Raw genomic sequence first — 11,067 nt, 5'->3', positions numbered from 1 at the left:
CTGGAGGAGTTCCAGTGAAGGAGAGATCCCACTCTCACAGACGGACAGACGGACACGAGGAGACTGGAGCTGGACCCACTCTTCAGGCAGATGAGGGACCGTCTGAGTCGAGCTGGACCCACTCTTCAGGCAGATGAGGGACCGACTGAGGCGAACTGGACCCACTCTTCAGGCAGATGAGGGACCGACTGAGGCGAGCTGGACCCACTCTTCAGGCAGATGAGGGACCGTCTGAGGCGAGCTGGACCCACTCTTCAGGCAGATGAGGGACCGTCGGGGGCGAGCTGGACCCACTCCTCAGGCAGATGAGGGACCGTCCACACAGGGCAGGGACCACTTCACCAGGGGAGGGGCATCTGGGTCCACAGGTCCTCAGGAGTGAGAGAAAGAAAAGAAGGCGGTGAACAGTTTGCAAGTGGAATCAAAAAATAAATATTGTTTGATAGCATAAGTAGTCAGGAGAAGAAGAGGATAGTGCTCAAGCTGCCATACTTCCCCCAGCATAGTTACTCCTAGGGCAGCGTAGCTAAAGCTGTGGGTTTATGTTTCTGTTCCTAACTAGTCTGACCATAAGCGATTTCGAAGAGGAACGTTTTAAGCCTGGACTTAAATGAAGAGACTGTGTCAGCATATTTAACATGGGTCGGGAGCTGATTCCATAACACAGGGGCTTGGTAGCTAAACGCTCTACCTCCTACAGTACTTTTAGAGACTCTTGGCACCACCAGAAGGCCGGCATTCTGAGAGCGAAGAGCTCTGTTTGGATGATATGGTTCTATAGCATCTTTGAGGTAGGATGGGGCCATGTCATTTATGGCTTTGTAGGTCAAGAGTAGAATTTTGAATTTGATTCTAAACTCGACAGGGAGCCAGTGAAGAGACTTCAGCACCGGCGTAATGTGCTCTCTTCTTTTTGTTCCTGTTAGTAATCTTGCTGCTGCATTTTGAACCAGTTGAAAGCTTTTTATGGAGCTTTTAGGACACGCTGCAAACAGGGAGTTACAGTAGTCTAATCTAGTCGTTACAAATGCATGGATAAGTTTTTCGGCATCACTTTTAGGCAGAATTCTTCTGATTTTGGCTCTTGTTGCGCAAATGGAAATAGGCTGTTTTACAAGCTTGATTTATATGAGCTTTAAATGAGAGCTCCTGGTCAAATAAGACTCCAAGGTTTCTTACAGTAGAACTGGAGGCTACACTGACATTGTCCAGTGTGACTATCTGCTCAGATAGAGCATCTCGTAGATGCTTAGGGCCAAGCACAATGACCTCGGTTTTTTCAGGGTTAAGAAGCAGGTAGTTTAGTGTCATCCAGGTTTTTATCTCCTTCACACAAGCACTAAGTCTGTCTACTTGATCGCTCTGATCAGGTTTCATTGATAAATACAGCTGAGTGTCATCTGCATAGCAGTGGAAGTTAATGTCATGCTTTCTGATAATGTTGCCTAATGGCAGCATATAAAGAGTAAACAGAATTGGACCGAGTACCGAACCGAAGGGTTCGTTGAAACATTGGCTCGGTCTCTGGCTGATGGAGCAGGAATTCTTCTCTCATTCCTCTCTTCTCTAACTATCTGCTCAGGACCCTGTCCAGGCCCAGTCCAATGCCTCAGAGCGTGGAGCAGGTTCTCTGTCAGCACCCTCACTTCACCTCTGCATAGGTGGGGGCCATTTCTCTTAAACAGGTCCTCTCGTTTCCAGAATAGATAGAAGTTCTCAATGTAGTGTAGTCCTCTAGGGGTACACTCTTTGGACAGCCATGTGTTCAGCTGAAGAAGCAGGCTGAACTTGTTTATCCTCCTGTCGATGTTTGGAAGAGGTCCACTTATGAATGTTTTGATTTCCATTTTATCAAGCACGTCGAATAACTTCAAGAAGTCTTTTTTCAAAACTTCAGTCTGTTCCCGCCGCATGTCCACTGCACCCACGTGCACAATCAGCTGTTTAGCTCCTCCATGCTTAGCCATAATATTTGGAAGGAGTGACGTTATCTCAGAAACAGTGGCGCTTGGAAAAGAATGTGTGTTTATCTTTTCATGCGTCACGTGACTTATCGCGCCGTCCCCAACTAAAACAATCTGCCTGACCTTGGCTCCTGGCACAGATCCTCCTCGCTGTATTTTGGCCACGTCATCTTTCCTTTTTTCATTTAATTCCATCTCTGAAAGTGGTAAAATCTGTTGGTGAGCTGTATTTTAGGTGACTTCACGTTATCTTTGTATCGTTTAGGCTTTGCTCCAAGTTTGTTCCAAGAAACAGCCTGGTCTTTCTGGTTTTTAGACAGTTTTGGAAACGACACAGAGTCACTGCGGTTTAGGTTGAAAGTAGCAGTTTTTCTTGTAAAAAGTATGCTCTTCTTACCATCGGTTGACACAGGAATGGTATTGTGAATAACTTTTTCAGATTCCAAAACAAATATCCGTGTTTTCAGCTCATTAATTTCTTGTTGATATTTCCGACAGCGTTCACAGTCTTTCTCCCTTCTTCTCACGGACATGTCGCTGGCGTCAGATATGTCGTTAAAACTGGAAAAAAATTCTTAAAATCCTTGGTTTACTTGAAAAAGTCTAAAGCAAAAATGTTTGGAAGACAAAAACTGATTAAAAAGCAAAATAAATAAGGAAAGCAGCGATAGCAAGCGGAGCGAGCAAAAAAGTGTGTGCACTCTTCAGAAGCAGGAAGTAGGGAGAGAGAGAGGGAGGGAGAGAAAGGGAGAGGGAGAGAGAGAGAGGGAGAGAGAGAGAGGCAGGGAGATTGTAGGATTGTTGACGCATTTCCACTCTGTAGCCCGGGTCATTTTGTAGTCTCACTCCATTTTTGTAGTTCCTCCTCTTTATTTTCCTGCCTCTGGACATGCGGGAAGGCGGTCGCGCGGGAGGCGAGAGCCATCATCGCCGCTGCCGCAGCATCATCAGCATCATCTTCATCATCATCATAATATAACCCCAGGTGACAGACACTTCATACATGTCACACTCGTTAGCCCTAATGCCTTAAACCTCTTCCTCTTACAGCCCCTAGTGGTCACATGTGGACATTCTGATGCTGTGACTCGGTTGTCATGGTGAAAGTTCAGATATTTCAGTGCATTTGCATAAATCTAGGTTTGTCATGAGTCTGTACATGTTCAGTTCCCTTTTCATTCCCCTTAATTCTCCATTAAATCCTTTGTTTACTTATTTTTGGTGGGAAACCGGAGCCGAGGCAGACACGGGGAGAACATGAAAACATAAACCACATACACCACATCCAGACCCATTCTGCCCTCGTTATAAAGGACAGTGACCGTACAGTAAACGCAGTGGTTGTGATAGTTGCAGAAAGTTCCAGAGTGTGCTTCCTTTGCACATGCTTAATACATGAAGCAGGTGAACTCTGCTCGCCGCGAAACGCGACTCGTAAAAACCCGTGTTGGTCGCCGCAGGTCGTGTTCGGTGTTTGGAGACCGAGCGGTGCTGCAGAAACACAAACTCCATTATAAACGTATTGATTTGTGGACATCAGCCTTTCCGCCTGACGGGTTTCTATCTGCAGCTCATAATGAGGCGGGTGAAAGAGTCACAGAATGAGCCGCCGGTCGATTCAGACGTGATGGTGATTCTAAAGTGGGACAAAAGTCGTTTGGAGTCGTGACGATTGTGAGAAGAGATGGCACGATATTACCATTGCTCATGATTATTTTACCATTGCTCATAATTATTATTTTTACAATTGCTCATGATTATTTTTAGCATTGCACATTATTACCATTGCTCATGATTATCTTACCATTGCACATTATTACCATTGCTCATGATTATCTTACCATTACACATTATTACCATTGCTCATTATTATCTTACCATTGCACATATTACAATTGCTCATGATTGTTTTACCATTGCTCATTATCATATTACCACTGCTCATGATTGTTGTGTGAAGCACTTTGAATTGCCTTGTATATGAAATGTGCTCTACAAATAAACTTGCCTTGCCATTACCATTGCTTATAATTATTTTACCATTGCTTATAATTATTTTACCATTGCTTATGATTATTTTACCATTGCTTATGATTATTTTACCATTGCTTATGATTATTACCATTGCTCATGATTATTTTACCTTTGCACATGATTATTACCATTGCTGATGATTATTACCATTGCTCATGATTATTGACACGTGAACATTCAAACTTATCTTCTTCCTCTTCCGATTGGTACAAATTCAAACAAGCCATTTAATGTTGTTTACGGTGCGTCATTACGAAGTTTAAGTCATTGTTTAAGAGCTTTTTCTCAGTTATTCTCAGTTTATGTTGATAATAACCTCTGTAATCTGGACTATTTTTACTCTAACTAACGCATTTCCTTTTTTTTAATGAGGAGCAGGAATTGAACAATAAACAAATTTAACCCTTCAGCGCATGAAAATGAACCTGCCCAAACTGTAATGAATATATTCCACATTATAACTGTAACTGTAATTAACGTATTCCTCAAAACACAAACTTAAAATAAACGACTCTCTTTCCCGTCATCCGTGATATTTCCGTTGCACCATAATATTCTCCTCGACAGATTAATCCGGCGCTAATTCAATTTCACAGGCAAAATCCCCCGTCCGCTCGTCTTTATGGAAATCCTTAATTAAAAACACTAATTAGTCTTTCACCGCAGCAACTTAACGCGGCGGACCAGGATTGGGACAAAAGTCCATTAAATTCGCATCGACTTGACACGAGAAAAAGGAGATAACGTTCCATATTATTAACCCTGTGACTCTTTGGCGTTACTTTGCCCGGAATGTTCCGCAGGACGGCATTAAACATAGCCCTCTAGCAGTTATTAGGTGTTTTTATTTATTTATGTCAGCGTTTGTAAGCGGAACGGCTACGTGCTAAAGGCTGCTACCGCTCTGTACATTAGCGCTAATGCATTTTCAACGGGAGAGTTAGCGTTAGCGTTCAAGCACCGCAAACTATGACTGACGCGAGGAACGCCAGAGCGACCCGTTTTAGACCGGGTTTTGAAGTAAAGTGCCCGGACGACCTTTGAAAACTTGTAGCATAGTTTATCGATAGCGAGCTGCGCCAAAATTAGCATAAACGCTCACTATGCAATGAACGCTTCTTAGCTAACGTTGTGCGGCACAAAATTACACCCGAAAACAGGGTTTGTTTTGTTCCGAGAAGCGCCACAAAACCTACGTCGATTAGAAAACTTTGGCAAATTTAGCTGCAAATTATCGACTTTTAATAATAGTTAACGACAATAACAACGGCCGTTTGTCTTGCGCCGCCTACAAACGTCAAGATTCACGTTTTAATTTGCGCGTTAAAAATAATGGGATAGAAACATTCGAAACACGTCACTCCTGGGCGCGTCTAACAGCGGCTAGCTAGCCCAGTGTTAGCATCAGTACTTCCTGTTCGATCGCCATGGGGTTTTGGCTAAATACGTACTATCAGAGAGTTGTGCTTTATGCTTCTGACGACGTGCTAAAGACTTCACAAAACAGGTGAATACACGCGTGTTTGTAAAAGGGCGTGTTTGTAAAAGGGCGTGTTTGTAAAAGGGCGTGTTTGCGTCGCAATGCTAACGCTAAATACAGCCGTGGCATAGCAAACGCAACAAATTAATGTAACGAACTGAAACGATCTTTACATCAAAACAGCCGGACAAACTTTACGTTAAAATTTAGTCTGTTGTTCATTTCATATTTTACATTCTAATAAAAGTTAGCATTAGCTGTGTTGCAGATCTGACTCGTAAATTAGCCTGGTGGCACTGACTGTTTATCTCCGTGGAAACATATGACATTCTTTATCACCCAATAACAGAAATAAACAATGTATCTCCTCCTCTCCCTCTTCTTCCTCCTCCTCCTGCTCCTCCTCCTTCTTCCTTCTCCTCCTCTTCTTCCTCCTCCACCTGCTCTTCTTCCTCCTCCTCCTTCTTCCTTCTCCTCCTCCTCCTCTTCTTCCTCCTCCACCTGCTCTTCTTCCTCCTCCTACTGCTCCTCCTTCTCCTCTTCCTGATCTTTCTTCTCCTCCTCCTGCTCCTCCTCCTCTTCCTCCTCCTCCTCTTTCTTCTCCTCCTCCTGCTCCTCTTCCTCCTCCTCTTCTTCCTCCTCCTCCTCTTCCTCCTCTTCCTCCTCCTCCTGCTCCTCTTCCTCCTCCTCCTCCTCTTCCTGCTCCTCCTCCTCTTCCTCCGCCTTCTCCTCTTCCTTATCTTTCTTCTCCTCCTCCTGCTCCTCCTCCTCTTCCTCCTCCTCCTGCTCCTCCTCCTCTTCCTCCTCTTTCTTCTCCTCCTCCTGCTCCTCTTCTTCCTCCTCCTCCTCCTCATCTTCCTCCTCTTCCTCCTCCTCTTCTTCCTCCTCTTCTTCCTCCTCCTCTTCCTCCTCCTCTTCCTCCTCCTCTTCCTCCTCCTCCTCCTCCTCCTCCTCCTCTTCCTCCTCCTCCTCCTCTTCCTCTTCCTCCTCCTCCTCCTCCTCCTCCTCTTCCTCCTCCTCTTCCTCCTCTTCCTCCTCCTCCTCCTCCTCCTCCTCCTCACTTCCAGGACTCTTCATCTTTGAATCATCTTCACATTAGCTCGGATCATGTCTCATGTTTTAACAGGTGCGATGCTGCCTTCTGGTGGTCACTTGACGTCACTGCGGTTCCAGACCAGTTCAAAGTCGTGTATTTGCAGTGGTACTGGAAGTAGTACTACAAGTAATACTATATGGTGTCACTCAAATAAAAGTACAGATACAGGAGGCAAACATGTATTCAAGTACAAGTACCTCACATAACTTTCTGGAGGTGGAACGTCACCATGGAAACAAAGTCAAAACCATCCTTCACATAGAGAGATATAATGCCGTACTGTGGAGTATTATAGAGTATTATAGCCAAAGGAAAAACATTCCCATGGAAACAAGGAGGCTCCTCCTGGACAAGTACGAGTCAGGTTTGTGGAGATGCAAGCCCACTCACAGCAGGACAAAGGTTTCTTTAAATACATCTTCAGTGCAATAAAAACATCCAAAATGAAACATATATTTCTGTAAACAAGATATATCAATAAAATGTAAAATAAATAAATAATAATAATAATAATAAACCCTGCTCTCAGATGTTGTGAAGTAAAAGTAGAAAAGTATCCACCGTAAAATACAGAATTATGTTAGTTACTTTCCACTATTGTGTATTTAAACGGTGCGAGAGCTGTCAATCAAGCGCGGGTGAGCTGGTGTTTGGGCGTGGCATTCAAATGTTGACCGGATTACTTTTCAACATAGACCAAGGTTTGTTCAAATCAGATTACAGAGCGTTTTGTATCGAGCAGGAACAAATAGTGATGACAAATACTGGAAACGAGCCCATACTGTCAACAAGAGCCATATCCAGCAGGGGGCAGCGCAGGGCAGTGAAGCGTCTGAACCCAGGGCGGGAGTTAAAGGAGATCCATGTTTCCAGACACAGCTAACACGAGGTAAAAGCAAAGAGTGACATAAAGAGAGGTTCAAACGCGGCGTAGAGGCTTTGAGAGAAGTCAAAGAAATGAGTCAAAACTGTTCCTGTGCACGCTCGCTTTAGCCACGCCCCTCACATGCAGAGAAGTCAAAGAAATGAGTCAAAACTGTTCCTGTGCACGCTCGCTTTAGCCACGCCCCTCACATGCAGAGAAGTCAAAGAAATGAGGCAAAACTGTTCCTGTGCACGCTCGCTTTAGCCACGCCCCTCACATGCAGAGAAGTCAAAGAAATGAGTCAAAACTGTTCCTGTGCACGCTCGCTTTAGCCACGCCCCTCACATGCAGAGAAGTCGAAGAAATGAGGCAAAACTGTTCCTGGGCACGCTCGCTTTAGCCACGCCCCTCACATGCAGAGAAGTCGAAGAAATGAGGCAAAACTGTTCCTGGGCACGCTCGCTTTAGCCACGCCCCTCACATGCAGAGAAGTCGAAGAAATGAGGCAAAACTGTTCCTGGGCACGCTCGCTTTAGCCACGCCCCTCACATGCAGAGAAGTCGAAGAAATTAGGCAAAACTGTTCCTGTGCACGCTCGCTTTAGCCACGCCCCTCACATGCAGAGAAGTCGAAGAAATGAGGCAAAACTGTTCCTGGGCACGCTCGCTTTAGCCACGCCCCTCACATGCAGAGAAGTCGAAGAAATGAGGCAAAACTGTTCCTGTGCACGCTCGCTTTAGCCACGCCCCTCACACACACAAACACTGGAATTACTAGATGTGTTTTTGTGAATTACTGAGATCGAATTCATCATTAAAAAGTATAATTCTGTTGCGGTTTTAGTCAAGTTTTTGTCACTTTTAATCACATTTGTGTTGCTTTTTGTCAATATTAGTCATATTTTTGTAGCTTTTAGTCAAGTTTTTGTCATTTATGGTCACATTTGTAGCTTTTAGTCAGGATTTTGTTGCTTTTAATCACGTTTTTGTCACTTTTTATGACATTTTTGTCGCTATGGGCCAATTTTTTTTGTTTTTTAATCATGTTTTTGTTGCTTTCAAACACATTTTTGCCGTTTGAAGTCACATTGTTGTAGCTTTTAGGCACGTTTTTGTCAATATTAGGTTTGTGAACGTGAATGCGCCTTATGTAACGTGACTTCATTTTTAGTTTGTTTTTGTCTGGATTTGTAATTAAATGTATTGCTAGAAAAATACCTTGAGTAACATGTATTGTCTTTAGCGTGCGTGGGATCGCCTTAATGCCAAACCGTGGAATATTCCAGGCAAAGCGATGACTTTCGCCGGAAAAGGCCACGACGTTGCACATCTAAAACGTACATTATAGTGTCGTTTTTGTCCTTTATATATGTGTCCCATAAATTAATGTATTATGGAATATTATTGTATTTGTTTCTTTCATTATTATTGTTATTATTACATGTAATTCATAACTACAGCACATTTCAGTGGATCTTTATAAAACGTATTGCATGTGTGTTTATGTAATGCTATAACATATATATTCTGACATAAACCGCATCCTTAAACTCAACATTTACCTTTTTTATGATTTGATGATTTCAGACGTCTCACTAAGTCACATTAAACGAGTCCGTGATAATCGCCTGCTCCAGAAGATAATGTTCCACATTCATTACGCAAATTATGCACCATTTTTCTCCAAAACGACGTTTTCAATTTCCCCGTCTCTCGGGTAATCGAGTCTGGCGTTTGGAGAAGCGATGACCCGCCCCGCTTGCCCCGCCCCCCTTGCACCGTGCCCGCCCCGGTCGCCGCCCCGCATGCATGCTTTATATTCAAGTTTAATGCTTCACTATTGAACAAACAAACGATATCTCCATGGAGACCCATAAACCCTGTGGTTCCAGGTCAAACATGAGGGTTCAAAATGTCAACTGTACAAAACACATAATTGATTATGAAGAGGCGGAGCTGATCCCAATGAAGAGGCGGAGCTAATCACTATCAAGAGGCGGGACTTATCAGTTGAACAGGAAGTCAGTCATTGAACCTGTTTCTGAAGCCGTGTTAGATCAATGTTGCCGCTTACGATGAACAACATGTAAAATAATGTTCTGCTCGTGCGAAAGTTTAATTCTACAAACACAAAATTACGACATAATACGCCCATGGTCTGTTAGCTCGTGTTAGCTCGGTCTGTTATAGCTCGATCCGTTAGCTCGGCCCGTTAGCTCGGCCCGTTAGCTCGGCCCGTTAGCTCGGCCCGTTAGCTCGGTCTATTAACTCGGCCTGTTAGCTCGGCCTGTTATAGCTCGGTCCCTTAGCTCGGTCCCTTAGCTTGGTCTGTTAGCTCGTTAGCTCAGTCTGTTAGCTCGGTCCGTTAGCTCGGCCTGTTAGCTCGGCCTGTTAGCTCGGTCTGTTATAGCTCGGTCTGTTAGCTCGGTCCATTAGCTCGTCCTGTTAGCTCGGTCTGATATAGCTGGGTCCCTTAGCTCGGTCCCTTAGCTCGGTCCGTTAGCTCGGTCTGTTAGCTTGGTCTGTTATAGCTCAGTCTGTTAGCTTGGTCTGTTAGCTCGGTCTGTTATAGCTCGGTCTGTTAGCTCGGTCCGTTAGCTCGGTCTGTTAGCTCGTGTTAGCTCGTATTAGCGCTTGACTCCGCGCAGCACATTGGAACGGCGCGTCCCACACCGGCTGTAGTGTTTTGATCTCCCTGAACCTCCGTCAACAGAAGTTGTTTATTTCCTCATAACAGTTACGACTGTTTGTTCGCTCGCTCTTTAGCTCCTCGTCTCCTCGTCTCCTTCCTCGCCTCTTCCTCTCCTCGTCTCCTCTCTCCTCGTCCCTTTCCTAACACTAAAGTGCTCTCGTCGGTGTAATTGTGGGCCACTCGAGTCGGCGCCGCGCTCGGGACGGAGCGGCCCGCGGTAATGGTCCAATTAAACTTTAGCATGTAAATTAGCTCTTCATTCGCGGCAGTAATTATGGAGGCAGAGGAGGGGGTCAAAGGTCAGAGCGGGTTCTGTGTTCAGTTTGGAGGTTTAACTCTGCGGTTCATGTTCAAAGTCCCGTGTTATGCTAATTCACTCTCGTAATAAACAAGTTGTGCTTTTGTTTCATTCACAATCCTGTTTAGACGTGTGCATTTAATCACATTTGAATCGGTTTATTCATCTTTATTGATAAAAGAAGGACAAAACAAATCAAAAGAGCAAAAGAGAAGCAATAAAAGCAAAATAGAAATAAATATATACATAAAGAAATGCAGTTAAAAAAATAAAAACAATCAAATCAAAAGAGCAAAATAATAAAATAGTAATAAATAAATACATGAGTAAATGCAGTTTTAAAAAATCAAAAGAGCTAAATTTGAAAATATGAATAAATGAATACATAAATCAATGCTGTTAAAAAATCAAAAGAGCAAAATAATAAAATTGCAAAAAATAAATTCATAAATAAATGCAGTAAAATTAAAAATTAAAAAACCTGAATCACATAAAAAGGATATTTGGTGAACATTTTCTACAGCTTTATCAGATCAAAACCAAACTGCAGCTGGAGACTCTGTCCTCTGAGGCTAAATTAGGTAAAAATAACAAACTTTTAATGATTAACCGACATCAGATTTTAATACGAAGGATATT

This window comes from Eucyclogobius newberryi, unplaced genomic scaffold, assembly GCF_026437365.1.
Source record: "Eucyclogobius newberryi isolate DKJ021-1_F unplaced genomic scaffold, fEucNew1.0.hap1 SCAF_20, whole genome shotgun sequence".
NCBI classification, from domain to species: Eukaryota; Metazoa; Chordata; class Actinopteri; order Gobiiformes; family Gobiidae; genus Eucyclogobius; species Eucyclogobius newberryi.
This window is presented reverse-complemented; position numbering follows the sequence as displayed.